The sequence below is a fragment of the Saccostrea cucullata genome, unplaced genomic scaffold (assembly GCF_032062105.1).
Source record: "Saccostrea cucullata isolate Sc308-1 unplaced genomic scaffold, CSIRO_AGI_Scuc_v1 ctg512, whole genome shotgun sequence".
Lineage (NCBI taxonomy): Eukaryota > Metazoa > Mollusca > Bivalvia > Ostreida > Ostreidae > Saccostrea > Saccostrea cuccullata.
This window is the reverse complement of record NW_026935905.1, coordinates 606,644-624,429: the sequence shown is the minus strand read 5'-3', so window position 1 is coordinate 624,429 and position 17,786 is coordinate 606,644. Positions and strand designations below refer to the sequence as shown.

At 33.8% G+C, this 17,786-nt stretch overlaps 1 long non-coding RNA gene across 1 annotated transcript; it reads left to right on the top strand.

Moving 5' to 3' along the window:
• Positions 1 to 3,179: 3,179 nt before the first annotated feature.
• On the top strand, positions 3,180 to 3,983 carry LOC134244164 (uncharacterized). The gene is made up of 2 exons (XR_009987173.1): positions 3,180 to 3,563; positions 3,658 to 3,983. It is a non-coding gene; the product is annotated as an uncharacterized LOC134244164 (long non-coding RNA).
• The last annotated feature ends 13,803 nt before the right edge of the window (positions 3,984 to 17,786 follow it).

Below are 17,786 nucleotides of genomic sequence, written 5' to 3'. Positions count from 1 at the left end.
TATAGTAAAAAATGAATTATTTCTTTGAAAATCTTCTCTGCTCCTGAATATTAACTTAGCTAACCAAGTACATGTTGAATAATTCTGCCTCTTCCAAAGTTGTGAATTTCATGGTCCCTGAGTAGAGGATTCAGGAGTTATGGTGGGCTTTATTGATTATATAGTGAAAATGCATTAATTCTATAAAAATCTTCTTTTCTGCACCTGGGCATTTGACCAATGAACTATGTACATAGTTATGAGGAGGGAGGATGCTTCTTTGAGATTGAATTTCAGGGCCCCTGGGTCAGTGCTTCTTATGTTAGGGCGTATATAGTGAAAATGCATGGATCCTTTGAAAATCTTTTCCTTTGTTCCTGGGTATTATGACAATGATCTTAGTATGTATTTATGATAAAGAAAGTTGCTTCCTCCAAAAATGGTTAATTTCCTGGCCCCTGGGACAGAGGTACTTGGGGGGGGGGGAAGTACATAGTCTGGAAATAATGTAATGCTTTGAAATATGCACTTTGGTATATAATCAACAACATGATGAAATAAAATTTAAAAAGTTTCCAACATTTTGAAAGATGTGGCGACAGGGTCAGTCTTTCCTGTGGGATGGGGTGCATAACTGATAAAGTGGAAATGCATTTTCTCTTTGTTACTCTGATCTACCTTTAAGTATTAAGTAACCAAAAAATTGTGAATTCCATGGCCTCTGGTTTAAAACATGAATCAAATTCATTTGTTAGAAAGTTGTTGCATGATACTCAGGTGACCTATAGCCTCTTGCTTTTTTTTTTTTTTTTTTGAAAGGATGGGGGGGGGGGCGTCAGAAAAATTCATCTGATCTGAAAAACATTGACATGGAAAAAAAATGAAAGGAAAATACCACAAAGTTAATTTTTTTTAGCGGGGAGCTAACTTCGGCTTATTTAGCAGATTTGTTTTAGCCCGCTAAAATTCTCTAAACGCTAAGTTTGCACCCTAGTTTAGTGATAAGTAAGTAAGTAAGTAAGTAAATTTTATTTAAAGTCGGCATTGTATACATTACATAACAAGAAACATGAGCTCTGTAGAGCTCTTAAACCGATTATTACAGTTAAAATATCACAAGAAAACATTTACAACATAAATAAATATACAAAAACACATGTACATATATACACATACATATATGGCAGATAAAACGAATTTCAAGAATTAACAAATGTTAAGAATTTATATTTTCTTTAGAATTAGTTAAAGAAAAAAAAACAAACTTGAAAAGCAATATGATTGCATTAAGAGGAACAAAAATAAATATAACGTGAGTATTTTAAATAAATAAATAAAAGTCATATGACAATAATAAAAATTAAGCACTACGTTTAACCCTTAAAGTCAGATTAAAAATAACTGTTCTATTAATAATAATAAAAAATAAATAAATAAAAAACGATAAATAAATAAATTTAAAGTTTAGAAAATTAAAAATTCACACAGACATAGCTAAACCAAATTGAGAAAGAAAAAAAAATGATATATGTTCCTCATCAATACACATCCTGCCTAGTGATTGGGTCAGTCCCTACCTACATAGGCAAGATATGCATTGTTGTGAGGGTAAAGAAAAAAAAAATCTTCAGGAGGCCAAATATTGAAAGAAAATAGAATCCTGCATGGAGAGATTACACCGTTGCCATCATAAGATGTTACTCCAAAGGTTTCAGTTTCAGTCCCCAGGGCCCTTATTATAGGAAATTTTTAAAGTAAATAACAGGGTTTAATTTATAGATATAAAAGAAACACTAGAAAACAATAAAATAAAATGAGGTGATATCAGTAAAGCAAATGAAAGATTTCAAAAATAAATGAAAATTTCAAAAATAATAATAATTAAAAAAAAAAACTACATGAATAAATAAATAAATATTGTCTCATCAGCTATGCAGCCCCCATGCTGTGGTTTCTGCAGGAACTACATTTGCATTTTTCCTCCGTCCATGTTTCAATGATGATATCGAGAACAAGAGACACAAAAACGATCAGCCTATATTGCCAAATGTTATATAGTTTATTAGTTTATTTTGTATTTTTCTTTTTGTTTTCAAAAACTCCTAACGTAATGAAATTCATTTTAAATCTGAATTTCATCTCTTGCAGCAGCATGGAATCTTATCCGCAAAAATAATTGGCATGCTTTGATCAAGCAAATGATTAAAAAAAAAACGCTTTTCGATAATGTTAATGCCGAATACAGGAAATATAGGTCTCTTTTAGGAATTCGTAGCAGCAAAGGTTTCGGCAATAATTTCCCATCAAGTTTTATGTACATGTAGATGGAAATTTTCGTAAATGAGGATATTCATAAATGCAGATAATTTCAGTACTAGTGAACAATTCTTTTCAATTCTATACTTACATTGTGTATATGAGGTCTATAGTATTCAATTCTCGGATTTATCAGGTCTTGCTGTAAATGTATCTGATTCTGTGGAAAACCGTGAATAAAGGGAGGAAAATAAACATCTCCTACATTTTCAGAGTTGTTCCTCTTTGATCAGTAAGGGTCTGAGAACAACATCGATTTTACATTGTAAAAAGATTTTTGTTTATTTATTGTTGTTTTATTTAATTAAAGAAAAAAAAAACAATATTTATATCGTAAATGCATAAATTGTATAATGAAGACCATTAATCGGAATGTTATATAGCCAATTGAACATAATGAGAATTTCGGCAATGACAATGTAAAATAAAATTTTCAGAATAAAAAAAATGCGCTTTGATCAAAAATACAATTTATTGTATATGAAATGAAATAAACATTAAGGGATGGTATTTTATGTCTTGCTTTTTACGGAGTTTAATCGAGTTAATTAAAAAAATGCTTATTGATTGAGTATGGTACGCACAATCACAGCCAAGCCCCATATCCCAATTTTCTTTCATGCTTGATATGTATCGGGATCGTTTTACTCGTCGTTTTGACGCTTTATTTTTGACGTTAAATTTGACGTCACATCAAACGTTCAATTGAAACCGCAAGAGTTATCTCCCCCAGTGTGTTGTACGTCTTTAACAGCCACAAAAAAAAAGAAAATTTGAAACAAAATGTGAGATGATTGGATATCGTTTCATCCACTGTGACGTCATGTGACTATGACGTCACTATAGTCCCGTTTCTATTATCTCAACAACAATGGAATCGGAAAACAGACCTCGCAGGTTTATGAATTTTTTTAGACGCATAAGAAAAAGAAATCGTGTTAACGTTTACATTGAAAGACCTGATACAGAAGCATGCCAAGCCCGTCCAGCAAGGAAAGGTCTGCTGAATAGAATGAGGGACGCGTGGTCAAGGATCAAAAGAATAGGAAGGAATCGTGTACACCCTCAGACTCAAGAATCCTCTGGTTCATTACCTGATGCAGAGTCAGAAAGCTTATCTGAATTATCACTTACAGAAGGGATAGTTCTGTCTATTGATAGAACGCCATCCCTTATTTCACTAGTAGAAAGTCCGGCCAGGACTTGTCTGATTCCGTATAACGAGGAACCCGACAATGTGTTGATAGCGTGTTTTGATAGAGACTGAGGTAATAACAGTTATTTATTTTAAGAAATGTTCAAAATATTTAAGTTAACTTTGAAAATACATGCACTAATACACATTCATAACTTCTTTTTCAGCTTTCAGTGAAACTGTTTTGCCTTTTCCAAGAAAAGAAACCCTTGCAATGCTGTCATTCTTCAACCAAGGGATCAAGGGAAAAACATTTATACAAACGAGCTGACCCCATACTTTTACTTAGAAGTATGCATGTTGCTGGAAAGTGAAAAAAGGAAATGTATTAACTGACGGGATGTGGGACCATGTTGTAACTGTAGAAAATGTCACAGTGCAGATCGAATGAAAACATACACTTAAAAATTACTTTTACTATCAAGTTATTCATTTTATCTGGTATTATTTCATGTTTTGTTTTTGAATTGAGCAAGTAATATTTTTTTCTTTGCGTTGTTTTTGTTTGTTTCTTCTTTTTCGTTAAATAACCTAGCTGAGTCGGGTCAGTGAGCTATTTATCTTTGTCTTGCATTGTGTCTCTAGCATTAAAATGTTTCAGCGTCTTCCCTGAAACCGCTAAATCGCACGATTCCAACCAATTTTGACCGTGCAGAAAAATATCTATGGGTAAACCGTAGTGGGAAGTAAAAGTCAACCTCCGGGAGGATGGACTGAGGCGTGGGGCTAACTCAAAATGTGGGGGGGGGGGGGGTATATGAGACCTGAGCACGGAGAAAGTTTTAAAAACTACTAATTTTTGTGTGCTCTCATTAATTATCTTTTGTATAAGAGTGATGTTGATTCAAAGTTATGCAGTAAAACATGGAAACGCGTCAGTATAGGTACTTTGCAGTTCCTAAGTAGTACTTGTATGAAAAAAGTCAGAGGTGTTCATATAATTATGCTGAAATTGTCTTTGTTCATACAATTCAGGACCATGTTATAAAACAAAGGACTATTACCAATTCTACTTTCGTAATTTTTGGTTATTCTTTACGGTGATTTACATGAAATTTTATTACGATTAAAGAGAATTCAATTAATTTATATAATTTTATATAACTATACTCTCCAAAAATTTACAAGTTGTAGATACTTAAAAATGTGTACAAATTTAAGGCTTTGTTGTTAGTTCAAAGGTTCTGTTGAATCTCGAGAGAAAAAAAATAACACATGCATTTATTATTATATTTAAAGCAATATGAGCTGCAATTTTGAGAATTTTATTATTTTTTGCTGGTAAAATGTGTTATCATGATTAATTTGTAAATAATTTATACACTTATGACCAATAAGCCCAAAATATAGTTTTATAAATGTTTCAGAAGAAATATTGTGTACAACCGAATATACAGTATTACACAAGAAATCATTATTGTACAGGACGACAATAATTCAATTTTGCTTCAATCAAAGCTAATAAAAAATTTTCCATCGCAAATATGAACAACAGAAGTTTATAAATGTTTTATTTTTCTGTCATTGAAATAGTTACACTTGTAAGTGAAGCTTGCGTAGCGTCCTCTGGTGAGAGAATGGGTCCTACGGCGCACGGTCAAAAAGCTAAGGTTTTATTTGAGAATACACGAGTATTACTTCGAAATAAAAGTTTGAAATGGATAAGATTGGGGTAAAAATTATGCTTATTCGATTCCATAATCCATCTTGTCGTCTTTTTAAAAAATTCAAGGCACTTGGTTAACTTGGTTAAACACGGCGCACCGGAGAGCAATTCAGTTTCATTAAGATGTTGTTCATAATGACACCTTAAGAGACTTTAAATAAATACAGAAAAAGAAAAATATTAAAACATCACCAGATCTTTAGTATACAAATGAAATGGGAGTTTTCTTAGCGAAGTCTTTTTTGATCGAGTCCCCGGGTATTACAAAACATACGGACAAACTGCTATTGTAACAGCAAAAGACGCTGTCACTGTCGACCGTCGATAAAAGATTGTCTATTTAGTTAAATGATGCTGGGAAGATTGTCCGTTACTTACTCATAAATCTTCAGAAGATCGCATGTGTGTGCCATATTGGTTCCTCAACTGTTTTTGGAGACTCGAGTATGTGTATCAATGAAATTTCTGAATTGTAGAGACGCTGTTTTAGACACTTCAATTGACGTTATCATCCGTGCGCCGTAAGGCTATACAATGCATGAAATCTCATAATTTGTTTATTTATGCATATATCTATTTGAAATTTGCTATGTTTATTCATAAAATATGTTCTAAAGAGTAGTGCGAATTTCAGAACGTAGTGATGATAATTTTTCTCACCAGACAACTTGTCTACGATTTTATCGGACAACCCTCGAATTTCAGGCATTGTTAAATGATTTCATAAAGAGTGTAACTTGAATGTACTCTGTCATGATTGAACCTGGGAGGAAATAACGCAGATTCTGTTAATTAAATATCCTAACCAAAATGATATTTATGATCAAAACAAGATATTATTTCATACAAAGAAAAAAAGATGTGTTTGTGAAACACTGATGCCCCCGTATGACAACATATCAAAGATTAAAATTTTCTTTAATGCAAATTTAATAATATATTGGTACCAAAAGTAGGGTATTCCCACTGGAAATACAATTGTGAAATATGAAAGTAGGCTAAGGTTAAAATTTTCATAAGTACAGAAAACTTCAAGGTCATTGGTATCCAATAAAAGGTCTTGCCACAGAAAATACATATGTAAAGTATGGAAGCTCTAACCCTTACCGTTCAGAAGTTATGACCAAGGTTGAAATTTTAAAAAAGTAGGTCAAACTCCAAGGTCAAGGTCAAAGGGTCAAATGTCTTGCTATTAAATGAAAGCTTTGTCACAAGGATTGAATATGTAAAATATGAAAGCATTAGCCCTTACCCTTTAAAAATTATGTTCAAGGTTTGCTTTATAAAAGTAGGTCAAACTTCAAGGTCAAGATCAAAGGTCAAAGTTCTTGGTATCCAATGAAGGGTCTTTTTACAAGGATTATATACTAGTATGTGAAGTATAAAAGCCCTATCCCTTACGGTTCAAAAGTTTTTTCACAAGTATAAAAATCTCATAGGTCAAAAGGTTAAGATTATTGCAGCCCGGAGGACCGGGCTGCTCTATACATATAAGTTTAAATGTTGGTGCATGGAGATTGGGGTGGGAGTAGTTATTGAGAATTAAAGGTTTTCTAAACATTGAAAAGATTGTTAATCAGAATGTTCTAAATTACGAGATACATAATATATTTACTTCCATAAAGTGAATCTGTAAAAATAGATATCCTTTACATATTTAGTATAAAAAGTTGCTTAACATTTACTATCGAAAAAACGACAGATCCCTTTTTTTAGAACATCGAATTTTACTTCTCGCATAAAAACGTACTCTGCAAAATTCATGTTTCAAATTCTTAAATTGAAATGTAATACATTTTTGAATATAGGTGATGCATGTGTCTAACTTCAATTTATAATTCATGCAGTCAACATTTACATGAGGAATTGATCAAGTTTAAAATGGTATCGTTTTTGTTTGATTTTTATTCGACTATAAGTTTTCAAAATATTCGCGACTATCGTCGCCATCAATTAGACGCATGCCTTTTCACACATATCACAGCGGTTTGATGATCAAGTCTCCTTTCCATTGTTTACTTTATATATTTCCCGGGCGACAATTGATGGTTACATCAATGTTTACTTGTTGGTATCCAGTGGAAGGTCTTGCCACAAAGGATGCATATGTGAAGTAAAAATGTCCTGGTTACTACAGTTCAAAAGATATGGCCAAAGTAAAAGTTTGGAATTTTTGTGTCTAAGTGGGTCAAACTGCAAGGTCAAGGTCAAATTTGATGGTACCCAAAGAAAGGTGAAGTAAAAATGTCCTGGTAACTACTGTTCAAAAGATATGGCCAAAGTAAAAGTTTGGAATTTTTGTGTTTAAGTGGGTCAAACTGCAAGGTCAAGGTCAAATTTGATGGTACCCAAAGAAGGGTGAAGTAAAAATGTCCTGGTAACTACTGTTCAAAAGATATGGCCAAAGTAAAAGTTTGGAATTTTTGTGTTTAAGTTTGTCAAACTGCAAGGTCAAGGTCAAATTTGATGGTACCCAGAGAAAGGTCTTGTCAGAAGGAATACACATGTGAAATATGAAAATCATAGCTCCACTAAATCAAAAGTTATGGGAAAGGTTAAAGTTTTTGCGGACAGAGAGACAGACAGACGGACGGACACGACAAAAACTATATACCCCCGAAACTTCATTGACGGGGGCATAAAAAACAAGAAGAGAACAGAAGGCATGTGTGTGTTGTCCCCACCCCAATGGATCGCGCAATTCTGGTATTCTATCTACTAGTATTTGAGATCCAGTTATCCGAGGGTCTTATCATAAACAAGATTTAGTGTCGCTAATTGGTGTGAATAATACGTCGCTAAGTGGCTAAAATGTCAATGCATACATCACTAACAAACGAAGACAATCGTGATTTCAAACCTCGAACTACATTACTATGAAAATATTGGGCAAAATGTGTATGAGAAAAAGGGAGGAAATTGTTCAAAATTAAATACACATGTACCCATTTATTTGATAAATAATATGATAAAAGAAGAAATGACAAATTAACTACTGGATTTCCCTTTTTAAAAGTATTTTTGACAGATGTAATTTATCAGACATGTTTTTTAAGCAAATTTTTCAGAAAATAAAATGGATAACTGAAACGACAGCTGTTAAGACCAGTGCATTCAAATATTAACAATGGTAAAGCTCAGAGATCTTCATAAAATTTGAATTATAGGATTTTAAATCCAATTTTGGTTTGACTTTGGGATGGGTCTGCACGGCTAGGAAAGCTCGTTCCCCGGGTAGTGAGGGGTGCATGGTATATATATAGACTAAAGAAGTACCGTGAACCAAAGCAGCATAATGAAAAGACACCCTGATAGAAAACAACAAGCCCTCCAAGACTGGGGGTTGTACAGGAGGCCGACTTCCTCCTGCCCCCCAAAACAGTTGCAGAAACAATAGACATCAAACGGCAAGGAAGACCGAGTGAAGCAGGACAGCTAATAGACGATGTGGGATGAGAGCCTTTAAGAAAGCTCAGCATCCGAGAAGATCCCCTGTGACAAACAAACGTTCATCATTGGTCACTGGGGTGCAATATCTATGTACAGGGGAGGGGCACAGATTGCGTGAAAAATAGAGGGATACCAGCTGGACATTTTGGGGATCAGTGAGTGCAAATTGACTGGAGCTGTGAAGATGAGACTGGCCTCGGGGCAGACCCGTTATATACAGCAGGGATGAAACACTTTATAAGAGAGAAGTGGTAATAATGATCAAGAAGCAAGCAATGAAATCACTCATTATGGACACCGATCAACAAGATTCTATACAACAAGATACTGGAGAGTGTCGGTAATCCACGTACATGTGTACCACACATTGAAAAGGAAGAGGAGAAGGAGGTCCAATTCTATCTGGAGCTACAGGAGACCATGATTGGATGCAACATGAACGACATCATCATTATCATGGGAGACCTCAACGCCAGAGAAGGAAGTGACAATAATGGATTTGAGACAACTATGGGTATAAATGGACCGTAATTTGAAAATGAGAACAGAGAAATTAAGGCTGATTGAATTTTGTCAGACTAACGGAGTTGTAATCAAAGGAACAGTGCTTCCATAAAGACATACAAAAAGCAACATGGGTGTCTGCTATTGGAACAACGAGAAATCAGATTGACCACCTTCTCATTAGCGGTCAGTGGAGATCATCTGTTCTTGACACCAAGATCCAGAGGGGAGCTGATGCCAATAGCGACCACTACCTGGTGAAGACCCGAATCAGGCTACACCTCAGCACACATAATAAGAACAAGTTGAAACCAAGACTGGATACAAAACGCCTCAAAAATAAAGAAGTAAGACAAAGTTCAATGACTGCGTGAGAAAGAAATACGGAGAACACATGGAAAAGAAGGAGATATTAAGAAAATGTGGCAGCAGCAGAAGATGGCAAATGTGAATTCAGCAGAAGAAGTACCTGGTTTCAGTAAAGGCAAAAGCAAACCTTGGATCAGCAAAAACACCCGGAGGTTGATGAAGCAAAGAAAATACATTAAGGCAAAAATAGAGAGCACAAGATCAGAAAGAGTCAAGACTAGATGGAAGGAAAATTACAGGGAGAAAGACAAAGCAGTCAAGAAAGATGCGAGAGAGAACAATAGAAAATGAATGACAGAGACAGCTGAGCGGGCATAGAAAGCAGCCAAGAACGGGATGCAGAAGGAACTGTACAGCATAGTAAAGCAGCTGACCAGAAAGAGATATAGACAAACAGTAGCGGTGAAGAGCAAATATGGAGAACTGCTGAAAAATAAAGGAGTGAGGTTAGACAGATGAATAAAAAAAAACATTTTTGGGAAGTGCTCAACAGGGACACTCCAGAGTTACCACCACAAGATGAACAGGAGAAGGGAGAAGAGCTAGACATCTAAGTTGAGCCACCCATCATGCACACTGGAAATAAAGGCTACACTAAAGAAGCTTTGGAATGGGAAGGCCCCTGGAGCAGATAAAATAACTTCAGAAATGCTTAAGGCAGACCTGAATCAGACCAGTCAGAACTGAAGCAGACCTTTGACCATGGCCAGATATGGAAGGAAGAGAAGGTGCCCAAAGAATGGACCAAAGGTCTGATCTACAAAATTTCCAAGAGAGGCAGCTTACAGGACTGCAAAAGCTGGCTCTGGGAGTGACATTGCTGCCGTAGCCAGCAACATATTAAGCAGAAGCCTCATCAAAAGAATACAGGCTAGAGGTGACAACCCCTTTAGGAAAGAACCTACAGGGTTCCGGAGAGGGAGAGGGACTTTTAATCAGATCCTCTTCCTCAACACCCTGGGGTAAGTCAAAGAGAGGAATGTTACCATGTACATCAATTTTGTGGACTTTTAGAAAGCTTTTGACTCGGTGCACAGAGACAGGGTCGTCGTGAAGAAATATGGAATACCAGAAAACTTAAGATGGTCAAAGCCCTATATGGCGATTTTTAGTGTCCAGTGATTGATGATATCGAGACTACAGACCCTTTTCCTGTGATGACAGGTAACAAACAAGGATGCTATATGTCAGGTTTCTTGTTCATCCTAGTGATAGACTGGGTGATGCAACAGAATGTCAGAGAAAAGAGAACAGGAATAGGGGGGACTTCACCTCTATGCTTGAAGACCGTGACTTTGCGGACTACGTTACCTTTCTGTCATAAGCAATGAACCACCTTCAGTCCAAGACATCAAAACTAGAAGAAAACTCAGAAAAATTTGGGATGAAGCTGAATGCCAAGAAGTGCAAAGTGATGAAGATAAACAGCACGAGTGAAACCAGTCTGAAAGTCGGGGACAGTGAAGTTGCCGAGATGAGGAACTGCTGACATCAGGAAGAGAAAAGCACTGGCCAGCTTATCCTTCAGGAGTTTAACCAACATCTGGAACACCACAGGCATCAATAAAAGTTAAAAGTCTCCCTCTTCAGGAGCCTGGTCCTCTCTATATTGTTATATGGATGTGAGACCTAGAAGCTTACCAAGACAGAGGAAAAGAAGGTTGACTCCTTTCAGACCAAGTCTTCAGAAGGATTCCTAAGGTCAGATGGCAACAACATATCCCAAATAAGACAGTTCTGGAGATGGCAGAAGTCGAAAACATCAGTGGCGAGGAGAGGAGGAGATTGAATTGGATCGGTCATGTGCTTAAAAAGGATGCAACAGATGACTGTGTTGTAGCCCTCGGATGGACACCTATGGGGGGCAGGGAGGAAGCGAGGCCACCTCAAGACAACACCGTCACGGTGATGGATGGTGGAGGTAGAGCGAAATAATGCGGTCTGGAAGTCTTGGAAGACTGGACGCCGTACAGCCTTAGACCAGCCCCAGTGGGAGAAAGATGTAAAGGACTTGTTTGCCTCCTAGCACTGAGAGAATTAAGGTTACGGTTGGTTTAAAAAATATTTAATATTGTCTTAATGTATATGAGGTAAAATTCTGGCAAAATGTAGAACAATAAACCACCACCACCACAAACTTAGATTTCTACTACACAACAGGTTCAAAATCAATTCTATTACCTGCGGCCTCCCCAACATATAAATAGATTCTGAAATAGCAATAAGATCACCAAATTTTTTTTTATCATACGAAATTACGAACATGCATATATTTGTTCCCAACAAAAATTTTAATTTCTTTCTTCAGCTGATCTCTTTTGTGTACTTGTATTTGACATTATATTTCGTTTACACTTTACATTTTTAACTTTTAACTTTTAAGAGCCCCGCAAAGCGAACCATTCCCCCTCCAGATCATATACTAGTATATAAAACAACATAACCTTCGACATCAATCCCAATGTAAATTACGTCAATTCTGTTTTGTACAAGGACAAACTAATTCACACACAACCGCGATAATATATCTTTGCATATCCGCCTTACTACATTGTTTATCGAGACATATACATGCACATAGTTAAATAATTTGTGGAATCTGAGATAATTTTTTTCTTTCGGTTAATTTTCAAACACTAATATTCTTTATTTTTATACTTTACATATCTATGCATTTTCATATGAAGAAATTTCAAGAATTAGGTGAGGGTCACAACGTTACAGAAAATATTTAAAGGCCCCTAAAATATCATACATAATTTTGGGGGCAATATTGTTTACAAATAAGCTCGGCCTATGTAAAGATTATAAATTGAAAAACTTATTGAGGAACACAAATGCAAGTTAATTAGTCTTATTTTCTAAAGTTAAATTATAGTGCGATAGATTACTTTGCCTTCCTTGCTTCTCCCAGTTCATACGACCCTGATCTGCATGACATTTCTTCTCGTTTTAAGAGGGACCTTATTTTTTGCAAAAGGGTACGGCGATCCTCACTTTCATTTTTTTTTCAGTGTGGATACTCTTTTACAAGGTTTAAACTACATGTTTTTGAAATTGTGTTTCCAACCGCAAGTCGTTCGGGAAAAGCGATTCTTCAGCGTCATCCTTTCAAGGGATAGTTCATCAAATAAAAAAAAATTACGTTTTCAATTTCAATTATTTATTTCATATTCAATAAAACAAAAATATTTACATACATGTATGGACCTATTATTACATGTAAAAAGCTGCAATATTAAAAATAAAAACATTGTCATTGTCGCTAATTCGACTTCATTTCTTGACAAAAGGATGAGAATGTATATCACAACAGCTGTACATTGAGACATAAATTTACATAATTCCAATAAAAAGACACTGGTGTGAAAGTATACAGCGGTTATATGAGAAGGGTGATATAAATATAGTGTTGGTTAGGTATTATACATAGTACAACCGCGCGGATTCCTATATACACCTACCCTACCTGTGACATAGAAAAATATCGATCCGTTTCAGGCGGCGAACAGATGTGTCGAGAGCTCTCTTCTCTGATCCTGATAACTGTGCTCAGTCATTACTGTTCTTCTACGAGAAGGAAGAGAGATTTATTTTTTTTTCTCTCTCTTTTCAGACCATAGCCCGAAGAAACCCGCCATGAGTCAACATCGTAGTTTGTGTATCTCTCTCTCGGGGGAGTTTTTTGAGAGTACTCAGTGACCCTCCCCTTCATCGTTGTCTTTTTTTCTTGTCAAGGTAAGTGCTTAGAACAATAAATTTCAAATCTAAATCGATATGTAAACGCTAATTAGCGAGATGAAGAGCCGAGGCATTAATTTCTGTTTACCTTTTTATGTCCAATGATCATAAAAAAGATATTCTTTTTATTACACACGGTACTTGTATTTATTACGCTTAATTAATTCAGATCAATCTTGAGCAGCATTTTTAAGTATGAAGAAAAAAATTATCCATTTAATTTTCTTTTAGAATGGCATAAGACGTATAATGATATCTTCTTGTTTGTATACAGCGAACGCACCAGAGTAATTCTTCAATTCTTAAATACGCCAGAGTAATTTTTAAATTCTTTAAAACACCAGAGTGATTCTTAAATTCTCAAATATACCAGAGTAATTTTTAAAATCTTTGAATCCTTGATAAAAATATTTCGGAAAGTGTTCTTTACTGAAGCCATGAAGTAAATTGTTACCTTATTTCATATATACTGGTGTCTCATTATATCGCGGTACTTAAAAGCTTTTGCTTAAAAAGTAAATTTTTTATCATATATATATATATATATATATATATATATATATATATATATATATATATATATATTTAAAACATAAGTCTTATTTGCCTCCTAAATTGGAGAGTCTCATAGGAAAACATGGAAACTTGTGGTTGACATGGACTTCAATCTTAATTTTTAAATTTACGATGTAATTCTGCATAAAAATATAACAATTATACAAACTAAAGACTTTCAAAATATGAACTTTATCATGGATTTTTACTAGATTAAATGAAAATCGGTAAAAATTACGTTTTATATAAATACAAACTTTTCCGACGCATGTTCCATTCATTTTATCATCACAAAAATTTACATTCAGGTGACAGACAGATAGCTTTATACAAAAATCACATGGGCTATGTATCTAATTTTTTGGAATATACCGCGATACAATGGAACCCGCGATATAATGAGAATTGAGTATATATATATATAAAATTTATTTGTGATCTTTTATCAATTCGGTTAATACCATTTTAATAAAAAAAATACTGTTTGTCGTGTACAATTTAAAAATAGCTTTTAAAAATAAAACAAAAAGTGTTTTGTTTGAAATAATTGAAACTTTATATACAAAATATGATTTACGCTATCCATTACTTTGGTGCCGCTCATTACAAAATGTAAAACGAACGACATATTATTAATAAAATTAATAAAAGACAACTGAAAACGGTTTCCATGACAGCTTGTTTAATATTGCTCTATTACAGGTGACAGTAAATAATAATAGAACATGCACTGTTATATTCCAGTTCAATAAAGTACAGTGTTTATTTCACACCACTGCATCGTTAGTGATCATTCTGTTGACTTTGCGTGTGTAATTCGCGCAAAATACTGCTAGTAACTAGTGATTGATTGTTCCTTTGTATTATCTATCAAATCAAAATGGCAAACTATGTTCTAGATTAAATAAAGTCTGATCTTTCCTTTACACGCATATAAATCGTCTAATATTTTAATTCTACTCATTTCCTTACATATCCCAAACCTCAGACTGTGATCATGTTCGAAAGCACAAATATGTTCTTGTTATGACCTTTATATCCTCTTGTAGACAGATATTTTTTCTTAATCTGTTGAGAACAAAACATCGGGAGTCTGATCATCCTAAAATATCATATTTCAGATAGAAAATAGAATCTTTAGTGCGACTTAGAAAATATTGTCACAAAATTTTGATTTGAATTAATAACCTTGTATGAAACTGAAATATTCGTTGCCGTATTAAAGCTATATATGGCATATTTGATTTAAAAAATATTTTTAAAAAACGTGATTGAGTGATATACATGATATATGTTATTTTCATTCAAATTAAAACTTTCACCGATTTTGAACTTGAAAAACCTCACGTTTCCATAGTTGAATTAACTTTAAAATGTGTATATGTTATTTTTATGGAGTCGGTGGGTAAGCAAATCGGTTATTGGTGTAAATTTTTTGATATCTTTGTAACACGATTTATTTACACTCTGAAATGTCAACGTATTTTTTTCCCGTTTTTTCCCGAACATGACAGGAACACACGGCGGGTGTGGTCGTTCAGCAGGGGATACTCACTCCTCCATGGCACCTGATCCCACCTAAAACAAATAGAGTTTTTTTTTAATGGTTAAATGAACTTATTACAAATGTATCATATATGGTTTTAAGATCGACAAATGATTAAAAAAAAACAAACAAAAAACGGATGCATGGATATTGACCATATATGATGCAACAATATTTCTAAACTATTTAATTAAGAAATTGTAAATTCTATGCTATTCAAAGCTATTGTTTTTGTTTCTCTTTTTCCTTTGTCATCTTTTTAACTTTTTTCCTAATAAATAGATATAAATTTTTATTGTTCGTGTCGTTGGTCATATATAGTGCTATATATATTATATATATATATATATATATATATATATATATATATATATATATATATATATATATATATATATATATATATATATATACGACTTTTTACCATGCAGTTTATAGGACATTAGCCTTAAAAAAAATAAAATCAATGCGGTTTAACTTATCTATTTTACAAATATCAATATGACTTAAATTGTTTGGTTTTTTTTCATGATTTGTAAAAAAGAAGTTTGAATCATGCGTGTCCTAAAAGATCTTTCACACAGGGATCATTTTGGTCTGGCATCTTCTTACCAATACTTCTATGACAGGTAAAAACTAGTTTGAAATGTTCTGATTTATATAAAAGAATTTTTTAATGAAAAATAAAGATCCTGAGGAATAATCAAAACTCGATTCGGTCTTTGATGCAGTGTGTTTCAAACATTTTTAAGGAATTTCTTATTATCCACATATCCTCAATATTTTATAGCAGACATGAGTAGGCGTTCATGCCAAACAATATTTCTAAACCACTTAATGAACCTGTCTATGAAACCTACTTTTCATATAAATACAAAAGTAGTGCATTTAGCCATCAATAAAAGGACTTTGAAATTTATTATATGTGTATTTGTTATCCTTCTCCTTATTAACGGACACTGTACGCTCTTTCGGTGTCATGTACATGTTTACATGTAGTTTTTTTTATTAACTTGGTTTGCCTGTCCGCCCGTCTGTTTGTCACAGTATTTTCTTCCTTCAACTCCTCGTACACATTTGCAGTAGACAATCAATCTTTTGGAGTATGGTTATTGTGCAATGAAAATTAAGAGTTTTCACTTAAATAATCTAGGAACAAATATAAAAGAACACTTGCTCGTGGGTATAGTTTTCTTTTAAGTAATCATTTAATCTGTTTTAGCGTAGAAGTTGGGCCTAGACCCCAGGATCACAAAGCCGTCTTAAACGAGTAAAAACTTCATTCGTTAGAATATGATTCTTGAAAACTAAAATTAACAATATGAAAAGGAAACAGACTTATAATAACATTTCTAACTTCATATGGTTTCTATCTTAAAAACTTAGACTTTTGAAGTACTATTTATATTCCCGGGACCAGAAGTTAAATTATATTCAACATTTTCTTTTCATCATATTGTTGCTTTCATACACATAGGCGACAAATATGGTCCTTGGAACAGTTTAGTTTTCTCTTAAAACAATTAATTTTAGAATACTTTTGTTCTTATTAATATTCATAGGGATCTTAAACTTGCCATGGCAATCCATCTGTCGTTGTTGGTAGAAGAATTTATTGTGCCTTCTACTTAAGTTATTAGAACTAATTAACAACAAAATCTTGTCAACAGTACATGAAATTTTATAAGCTTTATTATTGTTCACAGAAAAAGAACAATACAGTTTTTTTTATACACGATGGCATTTCTAAGCCTGAGAGTCGTGTATTATAAACTGTCGCCTGCCCATTGCTATGCTTCCCGCCAACAGACCACTCCCAGTACTGTTCAAACACCTTCCTCTTTTAAGATACGGAAGTGAATTTTAATGACGATAGAACAAAGCCAGGGCTCATCGATATAGGACACAAATCAATGGCTTGACAACAACCATGATAGTGATTTAAGAATTCGATTTTTATGAAGCATATTTTTACAGCTGATTAAATTTTCATAAAAAAGGACAGCCTGTGTGAAAATAACAGTTAACATTGAGGTCCTGTGTAAAAATAACAGCTTAGATAGAAATTTCTTGTTATAAAACAGCTAAGATTAAGATTTTTTGAAAAATAATTGCAGCTAAGATTGAGATCCACTGTGAAAATTACAGCTAAGTTTGAGGTTCTCTGTAAAAATAACAATTTAGCTTGAGGTCCTTTGTAAAAATAATTACTTGAAAAAATTTGTTTCCAATCCTTTGGATTCATTCAATAAAATATGTTCAAAAAAAAATAATTACCAAGAATGAATAACAGTTTAGATTTAGAAAAAAAATACTACTGAGATTAAGACCCATTGTGAAAATTACAGCTACGATTGGGAACCTATGTAAAAAAAATATAAAATTGAGATCTTGTGTAAAAGTAACAGCTTAGCTTTAGATTTTGTGTAAAAACAACTGCTAACATTGGGGTCTATTGTACTTAA